At 42.6% G+C, this 17,836-nt stretch overlaps 1 protein-coding gene across 3 annotated transcripts in view; it reads right to left on the reverse strand.

The window, feature by feature from the left end:
- LOC145392236 (uncharacterized) overlaps positions 1-17,836 on the reverse strand; it is an 83,055-nt gene that overhangs the window by 44,800 nt on the left and 20,419 nt on the right. The gene's annotated exons all lie outside the window — the stretch shown is intronic.

Here is a 17,836-nt window from a genome sequence, read left to right on the forward strand (position 1 = left end):
CCTCTATGTTGAAACTATTTTTTCATTTGTTGATGAACGCTTTTGGCAGCCTCTTGTAACATTTTAATGGGTCTGCTCATCCTAATGATATTTATCCAAATATGAACCGAAAATATTTCCTTTTCGGCCAAGAAAGAGTTATAATTCATTCTACTAAATAAAGTCAAAACACATGAGGTCCTACGGCTATAGCTTTATTAATCTGCAGATTAATCTGACCCAGTATGTATGATTCTGTACGGGTGTACTGTCCTTAGCGTACCGCTCATCGCCTACTGGCTCATAGCTAATAAGTTCATGGGTTCAAACTTTAAGTACCTCCCTTATACTTTAGAAAATACCTCCAAATGGACTTAAAGGTCATTCTCAAAGTAAAAGTGAAGAAAAATAATACAGCTTACAACTGTGAAAACAGTTAATTATTTCCACATACTTGTAAATCAATATGCGTTCACCCAGTTTGACACACGGTGCATCCCAAAGCATCTGAACGGATACATTTGAAGGTGGAGAGTTGCTTTATTTTCTGGATGTGATTTATGAAACGAATTTCATTCTTTACCTCTTCAGTCCATTGAAGTACGATGTAATTTAGTTTCACTACTGTCAGACGATTTTCTTTAGGTTAGGAAGAGTCCTCACGTCATTTATGGATTAATTAAGCCTGTATTTAACCCCCTCCAGTTCGAAAGGTATCTCCTAAGCTGAATAAATTTTGCACCACACTCAGTTCCACTCTAGATAAAAAGCTAAGTTCTCTCCGGTACATTTACATAAATTTGTTCACCTCTGCATTAAACACACCGTTCACTCGGCTATATATGGTACATAAATTTGTTCTATTCATTTCTGAAACATTCGTGACATTTCCTCTAATTTCCTCTTCACTGAACACTACGTCTTTCCTTCTGAACCTCACCTTCTCTTCCTCACTGATTCCCATCTGTCTGAGGCAATAGACAGGAAATTCTTCTCTGTATCCTTCTTTATCTTTCTATACTTATTTCATCTCCAAATGTGGTTGCTGTGTACATGTATTCAACAACATATCTTGCCCTCGTGTTCCTGAACTTGAATCCCAGAATTCTCCACACTCTGACTCCGGCTGTCCTGCCATTCTCTGATTAAATATAATGTGCTGTGTACTTCCATTCTAAGTGACTTCAGTGTTCACCACCACCTTTGCCTCTCCTCTCCATTCACTGACCCACCTGGTGAACGAGCCAGTATTTTTTTCTATCCTTAATGGCCCTGAACATTTTGCACAGCACCTTGCCCATATCCCTGACCACCGTGGTGAGAGTTCCAACATACCTGACCTTTTCCATACAACTAATCATTCTGCATACTCCGTTAATCTTTTCTTCCTGTTGGGCTCCTCTGATCACAATCTTATAGGCTAAACCTGTCCTGTTGTTCCAGTAAGGCCTGTGGATCCTCCCAAGAATCAGCGTCCGTGGAGCTTTAAACCTGCTGATTGAGAGGCCCTCAAGCAGTGCTTCTTTGAATTTCCTTGGAATGAGTATTGCATCCATGGCCGTGAGTCATCTGAGTGTGCCTCGCGAATTATGAGGCCTATTTTTGCGGGCATGGACATACATTCTTTTTTCTTATCCTCTGTCTAATGGGGAAAAAAAATTGGTTTAATCACGTTTGTTCCAATGCTGTACACAGTAAGGAGAGGACCTACAAAAGATACTGGTGCCAACTCACCCCTGATTCCTGTCTCTTTTATGTTTCCGTCCAGAATCATGCGAAGCCTGTTCTTTGCCATGCTAAGAATAATTTCATTTGCACTAAATGCTCTGAACTCTTTGACTCAAATTCTTCCCGCTCCTTTTGGCACCTTGCCAAAAACATTTATAACAACTTTACTTCATCCTCCTTCCCGCCTGTGCTCTAATGGCTCTGTAGCTATTTCTTCTGCTGAAAAGTCAGAAATTCTCACCCAGACTTTCTCCTCCAACTCCACCCATCACCTTTCCATTCGTTTCTCACAGCATTCATCACAGCAGTTACTTCAACAAACACGGGATGGGGCTATGGCACACCTAATTTCTGACTTGGCTTATATCTCTGGTTGGTGTAAAAGTAACCTTGTTGTTTTTAATGCATCAGAAACTCAGTCCCTACATCTTTTGACCGGACAAAATCTTCCAAAGGAATATCCTTAAATATTTAGCAACATTCATCTCAATCCTGCATCATCTCTGAACTTACTTGGGATTTCATTCTCTTAGGATTTATCATTGAAAGATCATATAACCTCACTTGCAAAATCTGCTTCCAAGAGATTAGGTGCGCTAAGCCGGCTCTGTGCCTTCTTTGCCCCTGCACGCTGTTGATTATATAGAGGGGTTTTATTCGCCCAGGTGTAGAGTACAACACTCGTGTAAAGAAGCTCCCCACAAGCAGCTCTTCTCAACAAGGAGGAATCAAAGACTTTTGTCTCATTAACTCTCCTCCTCTTATTGGTTCCCTTCAACCTCTTCTCCGTCACACTATCGCTTCTCTGTGTTTTCTGTCGCAACTACAATAGCCGTTGCTCTTCTGAACTTTTTGCTTGCATCCCTCCTTTCCATTACGGCGGGCGCATTGTCCCTGTCTGGCAGTAAACTCTCACCTCTTTTCTGTACAAATCTCTAACGCAAGGGTTAACCTATACTCCCAGTCCTTCATGTACGCAACAGGTCAGCTATGGAGCTGTCTTCCTCTGCCTCTATTTCCATCTGCCTGAATTTCCCTCTACCTATGACCTCCAGTCTTTCAAACGCAATGTGTTCAGGTATCTCGAAATGAACCGATTTTGAATTTAGCTCTGTTATTTTTTTTTCCTAAGGGGGGAACAGTCTTGCTGGACTCTGGCCTTTGGTTCCTTCTTTCTTGTATTAAAAAAACTTGGACGATTTCGGTGCTACTCCTCCACCTCCGCCCCCCCTCTCTCTGGAATCCTCGTGACTGATATTAAAATGTCTTCAAATGATGTGAATTCTGCCGTCACTGGCCACAATACTAACTAGGCATATGGGATTTATGGGGTCCCACCTGTCGTCCTCAGGAACCTCGTTTTAATGCCTACGACCTGCCTGGGCAAACGCTTTCGTCTTTATCTGATAACTTGTACTTTTCCGTCTTGCTAGAGGTTTGCTTTCATTCAGCATGTTTCGAGGAAGGTGACCGTTCCCAGCCCTGTATGTATCACCCATTTGTATCAATATCCCGAATTTCTAAAGTAATCGAATCTATTATAAAAAAATATATATATTTCCTATCATCACACACACACACACACACACACACACACACATATATATATATATATATATATATATATATATATATATATATATATATATATATATATCCAGACGCCTTAATCCCGTAAGGGGTGGCCACAAATAAATCGCCTCCACGTCGCCTGGTCTCCCGCCATTTCACTGCCCCCCTCCCAGCTCACACCCCCCTCACCCATATACCTCTCCACTCCATCTCTCCATCTCATCCTTGGTCTCCCCCTCCTTCTCCCCCCCCTCCACCTTACTCACATACACTCTCCTCATCAGTCTCTCGCTCTCCATCCTCTCAACATGGCCAAACCATCTCAGTGTATCTCTCCTAACGCTTTCTGTCACATCCACATCCACACCACAACGCTTCTTCACTTCCTCATATATCAGTCTGTCTCCCATGTAGCTCCATGTGCTCCTCTCAGATAACTTATTTCCACTGCTCTCACTCTTGACTTGTGTCCTTCCAACAAGGTCCAAGCTTCACTTCCATACATTAGAGTTGGTATCACAATACTGTCATGCAGGGACTTCTTTACTTCCATGCTCACTTCCCTGTTTCTAATCACTCGCTGCTTAAAAATAACCAGCAACCTTTCTCCCTTGTTGTGCCCATTCAAGCACTTCACTCTCCGTCCTTGCTCATCACACAACCCAAGTACCTAAATGAACTTACATTTTCCATTTTGTCATCATCCAACATCACTGTCCATCCAGTGACTTCATTTCTCTCGAAGACAGTAACTTTACTTTTCCCTAAATTCACCTTTAATTTCCGTTTCTTACACTTTCTTCCAAACTCCTCCACCAAGCCTTGCAGTTCCCCTTCGTCTTCACTTAACAACACAGTATCATTTGCAAACAACAATACAGGGAGTTTTCAAGCATTGCCCTCTCTTATTAATGCCGCTCTAACATCAACTGCTTTACCTTGTATTTCTTTTATAACCCCATCCATATACAGATTGAACATCCATGGAGACATGCCACATCCCTGTTTCAATCTAATATTCAAATACAAAAATTCACTCAATTCACTATCCACATGCACTGCAGCCTTAGCCCCCTCATACATACTCTCCACGGCATTCAGCAACTTCTCATTTACTTGATATGTTCTTATTATCTTCCACATTCCTTGTCTATCCACCCTGTCATACACTTTCTCCACATCCACGAAGGCCGCACACAACTTCTTTCCCCTCCCTAGAAACTCTTCCACTAAAGACCTAAGAATGGATATCTGATCAGTGCAACCTCTTCCCTTCCTAAAACCTCCCTGCTCTTCACCAACTAATTCCTCTGTTATTTCCCTAACTCTGTCAATGAGTATCCTACCACACACTTTTACTGTTACTCTGAGAAGATAAATGCCCCTATGAATACCACACACTTCTTTTTCCTTTTATCCTTTGTACAGGGGAATAATTATATCCCATTTCCAATCCTCCGGGACTGTATCTTCCTCCCAGGCCAATCTGCACATCTTCCACATCCATTCTACTACTATCTCTCCCCCATGCTTCAGCATTTCACCACACACTCCATCAATTCCTGGGTCTTTCAGCATTTTGACTTTCTTCATTGTTTCCACTGCTTCCATCCTACTGATTTCTTCCTCTCTTTTCACCTCCCTCCTCCTCCCAGCCATTTATACTCACATTACTTTCATTCTTTATGTTCAACAATACTTAAAGTGTTCTCTCCATCTGCTCACTTTCTCTTCCTTCACCACTAGCAATCGACCATTTTCATCTTTCACTCCCCGACTATCTTACCTGTAGTTATCATCCGGTCTTACTCTCTTTACCTCTTTCCAGAAAATTTTCTTACATTCCCCCCACTTTATACTCAAATTTCTTCCGAATTCCTCGTCCACTCTCTTCTTACTCTCTCTTACTAATCTTTTCACATCTCTCTTCCTTCTCTTCCGTCTCTCAACTTCCTCCACGCCCCTGCTTCGCATCCACTCACTATATGCTTTCTTCTTTTGCGCCACAGCTTGTCTCGCCTCTTCATTCCACCATGCTGTTCCTTGCATCCCCTTTCGTCCTTTCTTCATCCCACACACCATCTCACATGCTGCACAGATTTTTTCCGTGAATAACTTGCACACACTTTCCACGTCCCCCATCTGCTTCAAATAATTTTTACCCAATTGCTCCTCCACTTCTCTCTTATATTCTGCCTTTTTTCCCTTCTCTTGCAACCTTTCTACCCTCCTTGTATGGACTATTTCCTGTCCTTCCCTCTTTCTATTTCTGCACTGCATTTGAACCTTGACTTTCACCACCACCATATGGTGGTCAGAAAGTCCACTCCCCCAACCTCTGTATGCTCTTGCATCCATTACACACCTTTTCATTCTGTCATCCACACACACACAATCAGTAACTGCCTTCCGTTCATTCAGTTCACGACCCACCCTTCACACCACTCGCCACGTATACCTGTGGATCATTTTTTTGCCAAAATAGGATATTGACTATCACCAATCCCCTCCCTGCACATCCCACTCACCAACTACTCCATCCACTCTCACATTCTCTACTTTTCATTCATTCATATATATATATATATATATATATATATATATATATATATATATATATATATATATATATATGTGTGTGTGTGTGTGTGTGTGTGTGTGTGTGTGTGTGTGTGTGTGTGTGTGTGTGTGTGTGTGTGTGTGTGTGTGTGTGTGTGTGTGTGTGCGCGCGTGTGTGTGTGTGTATTCAACAGCTATGCAAATTTTCTGCTCAGTGTTGACACCAACGTAACCAAAGCAACACAACAAATAAAGAAAATATTATTTGAAGTGCAGAACAATTTTCCACTGTACGTGCATCAGCAAATTTCTTTACCCTTGAACATGGGAAAACAAAGTGACACCAGTTAAAGGGAGAAACCATAAAGACAGACAGTTAATGGGGACAATGCTTTGAATCAGAATGGGAATAAATCGTGGAAAATGTGTGTAGAGGCCAATGAAAGAGGGTGACAGCTGAGTGGAGGCGAAAGGGAAACGTGTGTGTGTGTGTGTGTGTGTGTGTGTGTGTGTGTGTGTGTGTGTGTGTGTGTGTGTGTGTGTGTGTGTGTGTGTGTGTGTGTGTGTGTGTGTGTGTGTGTGTGTGTGTGTGTGTGTGTGTGGCTTGGGGAGATAAAACCACAACACTGCCACCACACTATATAAGGTAACTACACAAGCACTCTGATTTAGATAGTTCTCTCTCTCTCTCTCTCTCTCACACACACACACACATACACACACACACACACGCACACACACAGATCAGGAGAATGTTGCCACGTTTAAATCTACTCACAACTTACAACCAAATAATTTTCACAGCCTGAAGAACAATAAATATTAATCCTTCCCCCTCGGCAGTATACACAGCTAAATTACAGGTTAAAAAAAAAAAATAATCCAACAATGCAGGAATGATGTTAGAATCGTCGTTCCACATTACTTCCTCACCCAGTCCTTATGTGGGAAAGGAAGGTAAGGATATATGATGATGATGATGATGATGATGATGATGGTGGTGGTGGTGGTGGTGGTGGCGGTGGTGGTGGTGGTGGTGGTGGTGGTGATGATGATGATGATGATGATGATGATGATGATGATGATGATGGTGATGGTGATGATGATGGTGGTGGTGGTGGTGATGATGGTGGTGGAGGTGATGACTTTGCCTACAGTCGTGCAATATTTCAATGCACTTGCAGCTCACAGACTCACAAAATCATGAAACTACCACCCGCCATTCGCCACTGCACCCCTGCACATCGATGTTCTTCTGAGAGTTCAGTTACCTTCATATTAAACAGTGATTCACGGATGACAAATAGACGAAGGAGATACTAACAACACATTTACTACCCTGACGCTATGAGAGTATTTAACAGAACTACGTGGTTAGAGGAAGCCTCAAAAGACAACTCGATCAAAGAAAGTAAATGCGAAAGATATGAGACAAAAATGAAAGGAAGAGAAGGAGATGAGGAATGACAGGAATTTAAGGAGCTGAGGAATGACAGGAAGAGAAGGAGCTGAGGAATGAAAGGAAGAGAAGGAGCTGAGGAATGAAAGGAAGAGAAGGAGTTGAGGAATGAAAGGAAGCGAAGGAGTTAAGGAATGAATGGAGAGAAGGAGTTTAGGAATGAAAAGAAAATAATTAGTTGAGGAATGAAAGGAAGAGTTGAGGAATGAAAGGAAGAGGAGTTGAGAAATGGAAGTAAGAGCTGAGGAATGAAAGGAAGAGGAGTTGAGGGATGAAAGGAAGCGAAGGAGTTGTAGAATGAAAGGAAGAGAAGGAGTTAGGAATGAGAGGATGCAAAGGGGTTGAGGAATGAAAGGAAGAACAGGAGTAGAGGAATGAAAGGAAGAGAAGGAGTTGAGGAATGAAAGGATGCGAAGGAGTTGAGGAATGAAAGGAAGAGTTGAGGAATGAAAGGAGGAGGAGTTGAGCAATGGAAGTAAGAGAAGGAACAGAGGAATGAAAGGAAGAGAAGGAGTTGAGGAATGAAAGAAGAGTTTAAGGTATGAAGGGAGGCTATAAGAAATTCACCTGTAGCTATATATACGTGTGTACGTTTAGTGGGGGGTATTCTCTATGTTTACCTGTGTCTTCATCGACCTTGGGGAGAGAATGCGGCAGGTGTGGCTACGTGAGAAAGTAGTGTGTGTGTGTGTGTGTGTGTGTGTGTGTGTGTGTGTGTGTGTGTGTGTGTGTGTGTGTGTGTGTGTGTGTGTGTGTGTGTGTGTGTGTGTGTGTGTGTGTGTGATCACCCTACTTCTTCCACTCCGTCGCTCCCTCTTTCAAGCAGCTCGATATCACACAGTGTCATATGTTGTCAGGTGGTGTCAGAATCAGCAGGACAGTGACACAAATGACACAAAAGTTTAAAGTGGTGTCAGAATAAACTGGATGATGTCACAAAGGGTACAGTATGATGGTGACAACAGTAGGTGAATGAGACGACAAAGGGAATGGTGGTATTACAAAGGGTATGGCAATATCACAAAGGGCATGGTGGTGTCAGATTTAGCAGCGCAGTGACACAAACATTAAGGTGTTGTCAGAGTTATATCAAGTCGACTCCTTAATACTGATGACGCCCTTAGAGAGACTTTTCAAACTCGAGAGGAACTTTCCCTAATCTCTTCTCTACCAGGTGCCTCTAGTAAGCTGAAATTACTCGTGTGGATATGAAGGGGAGAAGCAGTGTCAGGCAGTAGAGGTAGTGTGATAATATACTCTTTTTACTACCATACTTCTTTAAACAGATGAATAAGTACTGCACGAATGTAATATAAAAGTCTTCATATTTGCCTTCTTGACTACGATTGCCATTATTTTAGGTTATTCTTACTGTTTCCAAAGATATTATTCAGGTTTGGAATGATGTGAAGTAGTGCGTACGTTACTGAAGGCTCTAACTAACCCCTCAGGCTTAAAAGGTCGGCCCTAATCTGAATACTGTTTGGTAGTAGACGAGAATAGAACGCAAAATAATGTCGTGTGGTTGAAATGGTGTCAGGGAGTTATGGAATGTGAGGCGGTGTTAGTGATGGTTTGCTTTCACCTGAGGGATCTGGACCATTCATATAACTAGAATACTTTGCTATGATTGCGTGAAATTTGTTAAGTTATGAGGTAGGAATGCGTTTCCTTGGTTACTAGTCAAATTCATCCCCCAATCTGACTACATCTGGCCATTAACTGAACTGAGAGGGGTTAGAGATCTTTGTCAGACGAAATTAAACAGACTATAGGCAAAATACGTCACTGGATTGAAAGGGTTAATGAAAGGGCAGTGATACAGTGCTTAATGCTTTACGCCTTCAATACTCGTACGTTATTTGCATTTTTCATTTTTCACTTGACGGTACGGGGCCACTCCCAAAAGCTGAATACTCTCTCATGGTTACACCCATTTCGATGCCCCAGAGTTACAAGGTAGGAACGAGTCTCCCTGGTTACTAGTCAGATCAATCCTCCAGTCAAACTACACGCACCATAAACTCAGATGAAATGGGGTCGGGAATCTTCACCAGGTTAAAGAAAATGAAATGCTGAAAATTTTATGCAGCTTTGGAGAGATCTGTTGTTGTGAAAGGCGTTAATGAAGCCAGTATCTACCCTCTCAATTCCGAAACATCTCTCACAAGTCGAGTAAAACTGTCTGAAGGTGGTAAGAATATCACGAGTAATACATCAAAGGGTAAAATAAATTCTGAGCCGTGTTGTAACGTTGCAGGTGGTGTCAGTCGGTACCAGCTGTTGTCAGACCGTGCCAGGTGGTGTCAGCAATTACGTAGAATGAATTAGACAGTGGTAGACGATCAAGCGAATGCCAGGGTTGTGTTATTGTCAGATTTTTCAAGTAAGATTCATTCTGACTCATCTCACTTCCACTTGAGTTTGTGAGTTAAAAATGTCAAAATCACTGTGTATTGTTTTAGCGGTCACACAGGCGGAAGAATCAGACCATATGAAGCCTAGTAACGCGCACATAAGAAGCCTCAAGATATATTTAAACACTGAAAGTCAAAATCAACAGAAAAGACCCATGAAGCTCGTTTGAAGTTAGTTAATAATTCTTGACTTTAATTTGAAAGTAACTTGGCTTTCTGTTCTATTTTGATTTTTTTTACGGTCAAGATGAAATAAGGTTCATCTTCTCGACCGTCCTCCTCATATGTGACCAAAAATGGAATCTCAATCTCAATAAATGGGTCAATCGGGGTCAGATAGGGTCATCGGTAAGTCCTACGTGGGGTCAGATATCTACATGTGAGGTCAGATAATGTCAGGTAGGGCTAGAGAGTGCCAGATGGTGTCAGGTGGTGTCAGATAAGGTCAAATGGTGTTAGAGAGAGAGAGAGAGAGGTGGTGTCAGGGGGTGCCAGGTGGTGTTAGTGGACCTCAGATGATGTCAAACGATACCAGGTGGTCTCACGTGGTGCCAGGAGGTGTCAAATGGTGTCGGGTGATATCAGAGGGCTTTAATTAGTATCAGGTGGTGTCATCAGATGGTTCAGAGGGCCAGGTAGTGTCAGAGGGTTTCAAGTGAAGTCAGAGTTTGGTGGCATCAGAGAGTGTCAGATGGTGTCAGAGAGTGAGGGGTGGCGTCAGAGAGTGAGGGGTGGCGTCAGAGAGTGTCAGGTGGTGTCAGAGAGTGAGGGGTGGCGTCAGAGAGTGTCAGGTGGTGTCAGAGAGTGTCAGGTGGCGTCAGAGGGTGTCAGGTGGCGTCAGAGGGTGTCAGGTGGCGTCAGAGGGTGCCAGGTGGTGTCAGAGAGTGTCAGGTGGTGTCAGGGAGTGTCAGGTGGCGTCAGAGAGTGTCAGGTTGCGTCAGAGAGTGTCAAGTGGCGTCAAAGGGTGTCAGGTGGCGTCAGAGGGTGCCAGGTGGTGTCAGTGGGTGTCAAATAGTGTCAGGTGGTGTCAGAGTGCCAAAGAGTGTCAGAGGATGTCAGGTGGGGTCAGGCTGGGTCAGTGTGCCAGGTGGTGCTAAATGGTGTCAGTTAGTAGTAGGTGGTGTCAGATGGGCGGGTACTTGCCCCTTGTGACTCTGAATAGTTATGACGTCAAGAATGTCACGCTGACCATCTCTCTCTCTCTCTCTCTCTCTCTCTCTCTCTCTCTCTCTCTCTCTCTCTCTCTCTCTCTCTCTCTCTCTCTCTCTCTCTCTCATTATAATTAAGAAATCACAATAACTTGGCCTGAAACTGTGCTGGAAGAAAGACACTGTTTCCTAACCATTAAGAGAGTGTACAGGATTAGCAACATCAACTGTAGTGTGGCGAAGGTACAAGGAATAACTTCACGATTCTGTCACATGAAGGCAAACTGGGCCACACCTGAAGGCAAACTGGGCCACACCTGAAGGCAAACTGGGCCACACCTGAAGGCAAACTGGGCCTCTCTTGAAGGCAAACTGGGCCACACCTGAAGGCACACTGGGCCACACCTGAAGGCACACTGGGCCACACCTGAAGGCAAACTGGGCCACACCTGAAGGAAAACTGGGCCACACTTGAAGGCAAACTGGGCCACACCTGAAGGCAAACTGGGCCACACCTGAAGGCAAACTGGGCCACACCTGAAGGCAAACTGGGCCAGACTTGAAGGCAAACTGGGCCACACTTCACGGCAAACTGGGCCACATCTAATATTTGTCAGGATTTCTACGATCGTGCATGAGAGTAAGGTGTCCCCCCCGGTATGGGATAAAGGAAGGCGAAGTTCGGATATTTTGGGTGTAAGATACAAGACATAAAGACACAGGCAACAGTACACCAAAAACCAAGTCTGTGATAAATATTTCTGTATGATGAAGGGTACATTGTTGGGATGGACTTTTTTTTGACGAGAGGGGATGATAATGGAAGACAGGCCCTGGATTTAGATAGAGACGCTGAAAAAGGCGACATCGTTACTAGGAATGCTTATGGTACTCTTTTCCCTGAGGCCATACTGACTACCGCCAGGGTGAGAGGTGCGACAGAGGAGACAGGACTGATGTAACCCAGACGTATTAGAGTGTTACTGAAGAGGTGGCATGTGAGGTGAGTGAACATCAGATTACATACATACATACATACGTACAGACATACATACATCGTCATCATCATCATCCAATTTGGTAAGAAAACACACACACACACACACACACACACACACACACACACACACACACACACACTTCTCGTAACTTCTCCCTGAGTTCTCTCTCTCTCTCTCTCTCTCATTATACTTTTCATTCATCCTGTCTCAAGCCAAATGTTCAGAAATGGAGAGAGAGAGAGAGACATGGAGGGAGGGTGGGGAGGGGCGGAGATGTCAGAATGAATCTCTCTCTCTCTCTCTCTCCCCTACTACTACTACTACTATTATATTATTATTATTATTATTATTATTATTATTATTACTACTACTACTACTACTACTGCTGCTGCTGCTGCTGCTGCTACTACTATTACTACTAACTAATAATAAGAATGATGCTAATAATAATAATAATACAGGTAATCATCATCATCATCGTACCTGTATTGTAAAGGTGAAGCGTAGGAGATCAAAGTGAAAGACAAGCCCCACACATCTCCACGTCCCTCTCATAATATCATAAAGGCGCAAGAATCTCACCACTTCAGATTGACCCAGCTCCAGCGTTACTCCATCCTCGTCGCCCCTAACCTAATCTAACTTTGCCTAGGCTTAATCTAATCTATTTTTATACATTTTGAGTTTTCGGCACAGATCGACTTCCTCTTGCCCTCCCCTGCCATATCCTGTACTGACGGCTACTCTTTGTAATATCATCAATAACACTACATTATGCGCAACAGGGTGATTTTCCCCAGTCATTCGCTTATGTCTCCCATGCTCAACGGGAAGAAGGAATGTGTGTGTGTGTGTGTGTGTGTGTGTGTGTGTGTGTGTGTGTGTGTGTGTGTGTTACAAAAAGATGAACAGAGGAAGGAAAAAGAATCCATAAATCGCATTACAGGTGTCCTCTGTTCATAGATAAAAAAAAAAAAAAAAAAAAAAAAAAAAAAAAAAGCAATTCACTACATCAATAAACACGAACTACAATCCCAAGGGAATACAACTTAGCTTATACAATAGGTAGGCCTGCGTATTATGTGTTATATTTACGCAGTATCCCCTTTCTTAAACAGTATCTTAGAAGGAAATTATTGGGAAACGTAATAACCCAAGGGAAGGTAGTGCTGAAACGTTCTATGATGGTGGTGGTACCGTAGTAGTAGTAGTTGTAGTAGTAGTGATAGTAGTAGTAGTAGTAGTGGTATTAGTAGTAGTAGTAGTAGTGGTGGTAGTAGTAGTTTAATAGCAGTAAGGGTGATACCAGCAACATCTACTACTGCTGCTACTACTACTGCTACTACTACTACTACTAATAATAATAATAATAATAATAATGATAATAACAATAATAATAATAATAATAATAATAATAATAATAGTAAATAATAATGGAGGGTGAAAGACTGACGAAGAGAGTGTATGTGAGTGAGGTGGAGGGGGGAAGAGGGAGGAGGAGGCCGAGGATGAGATGGAGGGATGGGGTGGAGAGGTATATGACAGAGGGGGGTGTGAGTTGGGAGCAGGGCAGTGAAATGGCAGGGGACAGGGCGACTTGGAGGCGATTTGTTTGTGGCCACCCCAAACGGGATTGAGGCGTCTGGCAATAGATAGATAGATAGAATAATAATAATAATAATAATAATAATAATAATAGTAATAATAACAACAATAATAATAATACTGTAAAGATTGATTTGTGCCCATACGCAATCACAAATCCGCCGGAGTAAATTCGCTAGTCAATATGCCTCTGTTCGGCTAGTTTTATAATGGCGGCGACTTCTGTAATATTATCGAAATCAGAAGTATATTATTATCATTATTATTATTATTATTATTATTATTATTATTATTACTACTACTACTACTATTATTATTTGTGTAGTTTCTCGTCTTTCTCTTGTCTGTCTCCAATCGTACATTATTATTATTATTATTATTATTATTATTATTATTATTTGTGTAGTTTCTCTTCTTTCTCTTGCCTGTCTCCTGCTTCGACCCACACCAAGCCGTACTCAGCTGTCACTCTTTAACTGCAGGCTTGAGTGCTGACTAATGTGGTTGGTGAGTCAGACGGGTTTTGTGTCACATGGATGAGGACGCCACGCAGTAGTAGTGATTTTGTGTGTGTGTGTGTGTGTGTGTGTGTGTGTGTGTGTGTGTGTGTGTGTGTGTGTGTGTGTGTGTGTGTGTGTGTGTAATCTACAGGCGTCCCTATGAGTTAAGAGGTGAAAAAGAACGAAGCCATACTATAACCTATCGACTACACGATGGTCAATAAGGCAGAGATGAAATTTTCGCCATGTCCCAATCTTCCCTCAGCCTACGACAAGCAATGATCAAATTTACCATATCTACATTTCCGTATTTCAGTCCGGATTATTTTCTATGTACACTCTCACTCCCTCGTTCCTTTCCATCACCCACTTCTCTACTCCATCTTTAACCTCCCTTCCTAAAGCATCTCTAGGTAGAAACTAATCATAATAGCCCCTGGTCACTTTAACTAATCCCAATAACTGCATCAGGTAAGGTGAAAGTGCGGGAAAGGATGGAGGATGGTTGACTGAGAAGGTAGACTCATTTCTCACCTGGTTTGTGTAAGGCGCGTGTTTGTTTGTATGGCCAATATCTCACACACTTTTAACCTACGAAGATGAAACTTGGAAGCGATGGTGGTTAACAGCTTTGGATTATGCCTGCCTCATCTGTTAAATTCTAGATACCGTTTATTTATAGAATGGTCTAAAAAACTGGAAAATTTTCTCCGTATTCCATGACTAGTGCCACTAAGATAAAACGTGTATTATATTGCTGAAGGATGCAGAAGAATATCAAGTAACGGCACCATGACATAGTAAAAAAAAAAAAAAAAAAAAAAAAAAAGAGAGAGAGAGCGAGAGAGAGAGAGAGAGAGAGAGAGAGAGAGAGAGAGAGAGAGAGAGAGAGAGAGAGAGAAAGAATGAAAGAGAAAAGGGGAATGTGACAAAATTCCCCCCATCCATTATCTTTACTCTGTCTGTCCTCACCTCTCTTCCTTTCCATTCACTCTCTTGCGTCCACTACGTTCACCAATTTTCCTATCTCGTCACAACACTCCTTATTTATTGCCTACTTCTTTTTCCTCACTTCCAGTCTCTCATTTCTCATTCCCCATCCTTTATCACTCGCCGTAGGCATGAAAAAAATCCAGGGTGTGTGATTACCAACAAGCGTTACGAGTATATCTGTAATGGCGGCCAAGCGTGTGGTCAGAAGAATAAAGAGCACGTGAGCACAACACTCCGGAACCTGGCGTGAACTGGGCTAACGAGTGACACAAGCTGATCCCCTTGGAGTAGGTTCTGATCCCCCTCAGCCCAGCCCTTCACAGAGATCCCCCGCCACCACAAAGGGCCTGACGAGTCTCTTTTGTTGATAATCCGGCGTGCCCGATACACTCGAGTCAGTCTACATGTTGACATTTGGAAGCATGTAGAAGACTTGGCTGCAGTTTTCCAGAGGTTGTATAAGGTGCGTTGGTTGACCCCGCCCTCACTCAAAAATGGGTGAAGGCATCTGTTTTTCGTCTATATGCAGAGTTATGGACTTTGATGAGGTTAGGAAACTGACAGGTGATCGAGCTGGTCGGATGAATTATGTACGGAGAAGCACGTTGCAAGGATTCCGGATTTTTTTTCTTTTCTTAGTAGTTGACGGTTTGATTCAAGGACGCAGGTGTATGTAAAGCGAATCTATGATGGAAAAATAATACACAGATGGCAAGGTCTCAGGTGAAGCCTACATTCCAAGGGAGTGAGTGATGTGAATGATGTCTGGTCCATTTCACTCAGCATACGGTTATAATTCACCCACTATCGTAGTTTCTTTTTTTTGCTTCTGGACCCCAACTCATTCCATTCTTAGGTGGAAAAAAAGGTCAGGCTGATGATGATGAAGAGAAGGAAATGGCTTGTGACCAGTTTCCCGGATCATCGTGATTTTAATGTTAAATAATACGTTTAACGTTTTGTTTTCTCAGTTTGTTGCCTGACACCACATCCTGTGAGGAACGGCCTTACATTTATGACTTACTCAGTACACGACTCCTACGACGCACCTTACCCTTGCCTCTCCAAATCGTCCTTGCGTACCTCACTTCTTTGAGCTGTCTCACATAAATTATACCAGCCCCTGCAGTCAATTCACTAATACATCTTCTAGTCCCCGTCAAGCCAGTGAGCCCTGTGCCGGTGCATCTTGCGGCCACAGCCACAGCGACTCAGTGAAGGACCAACTTCTCCACTCAGCCTCACTCACCCAGCTTTGCCGGGATCAGGGTGTGCATGAAATACAGTAGTAAACCAATGATAAGGTACAGACTAATAAGGTAACTATTAGAAGTATGAACTAATAATACCGTATGATGTATGTATGTATGCATGTGGCCTCGAAGCTGCCGTCTTGCACACGCCTGGAATGGGCGAGCAGTTCAACTTAATACAGGCCAGATGGAGACACAGAAGGAAAACAGAAATTGGAAACTCACCAGTATTTGAAATTCTTGCCCCTCCCCCCCCCCCAGGCGAAACCGTCAGTAACGCCCGTGGTGGTGGAGCCGAATTTTTAACTGACAGGTGAAAAGAGGAATACTATTAACGCGATCGGGTTCAGTCATCCAACTTTCCTTTTTCAGACCTTTAATAAAACCTCCTCCACACCTCGTCTCGTCGTTCACGCCCTTGTTACGTCCATCCATCTCTTTGACCTTCCACACCTATAATCTCACTGACGTATACCCTTTCCACAACTTATTTTTCTTTTTCATATCCATTGCCAGTGGTCATACAATCCAAACCTACAAACTCACTCGCATATATCCTTTTTTTTCTTTTCGTTTTCATATACATTATCGGTGTGGCTATACTATCAAAGCACCTCTTTTGATCAACAGCCTTCTCCAATCCACATCTCTCACGAATGTACGTATTTCTTATCCCATCTAATCTATGCAACTCACATAACCCTCAATTACATCACTTCCATCGCTCAAACTCTAGATAATCCTTAGTCATGCCACACCAACGCCCCGCTTCCACTGGTTAAAGTAATCACATACATCTGGTTCTCTTGCAGCTTTTGTACCCAGAATCCCGTTTTCTATCAAGGCCTTCATAGCACCAACCACTTTTTTTTTTTTTTTTAATGTGATGCTCCAACCTCTTTTCACTTTTTTTTCTTTCCTGTCGCTACACCAAGATGCTTAAAATCTTCCTCCACTTCAAGTATTATTCTTTTCACCAACACCGCTAACTGTGAATCACTCCCCTAGTAACCATCACTTTACTCTTATCTTCCACATATTTTCCTTCAAACGGTCACTCACTGGCTCCATATAGCTGTGAACAGGCCAACGAAGCACCACTAACTGTTAGCATTATACTGTACAGCCTTGTCAGCATACTCGTACATTAGAATGGAAACACCTTTAACTATAATTCACCATTTTCACTTTAGCTCCCACACCTATGTTTCGACTTTTCACAGATTATCTACCTATACACTAAAGAGCCATTGAGAAAGGACACATTCTTGTCTCATTCCATCACTGATAATACCCCAGTATCTCAAATGCCCCTCTTCTAATACATATGCTTTGGTACCATCATTCTCAAAAAAATTCTGCAGTATTCTTCAGTGTTCCTTCCATCTCTTCCATAATTCCTCCTGGTTCACTTTTTCATATGCATTGTTAATTCTTTCAGTCCAGTGACGTATTTATTTTGCCACTCCAGGGCATTTTAATCGGTCTGGGGTTTGGGGCTTTGGGGGGGTTAAAAACAGCTTTCATAATTATTTTTTTTTTTTAACATAACAAGTCTTCACTTTACTGAAAAAAAATGGACTGGTAGTAACACGAAGAAAACTAAAAGACGTTATGGGGTT

This window comes from Coenobita brevimanus, chromosome 21 (genome assembly GCF_032717465.1).
Source record: "Coenobita brevimanus isolate Jiangsu-jjx chromosome 21, ASM3271746v2, whole genome shotgun sequence".
Taxonomy (NCBI): Eukaryota; Metazoa; Arthropoda; class Malacostraca; order Decapoda; family Coenobitidae; genus Coenobita; species Coenobita brevimanus.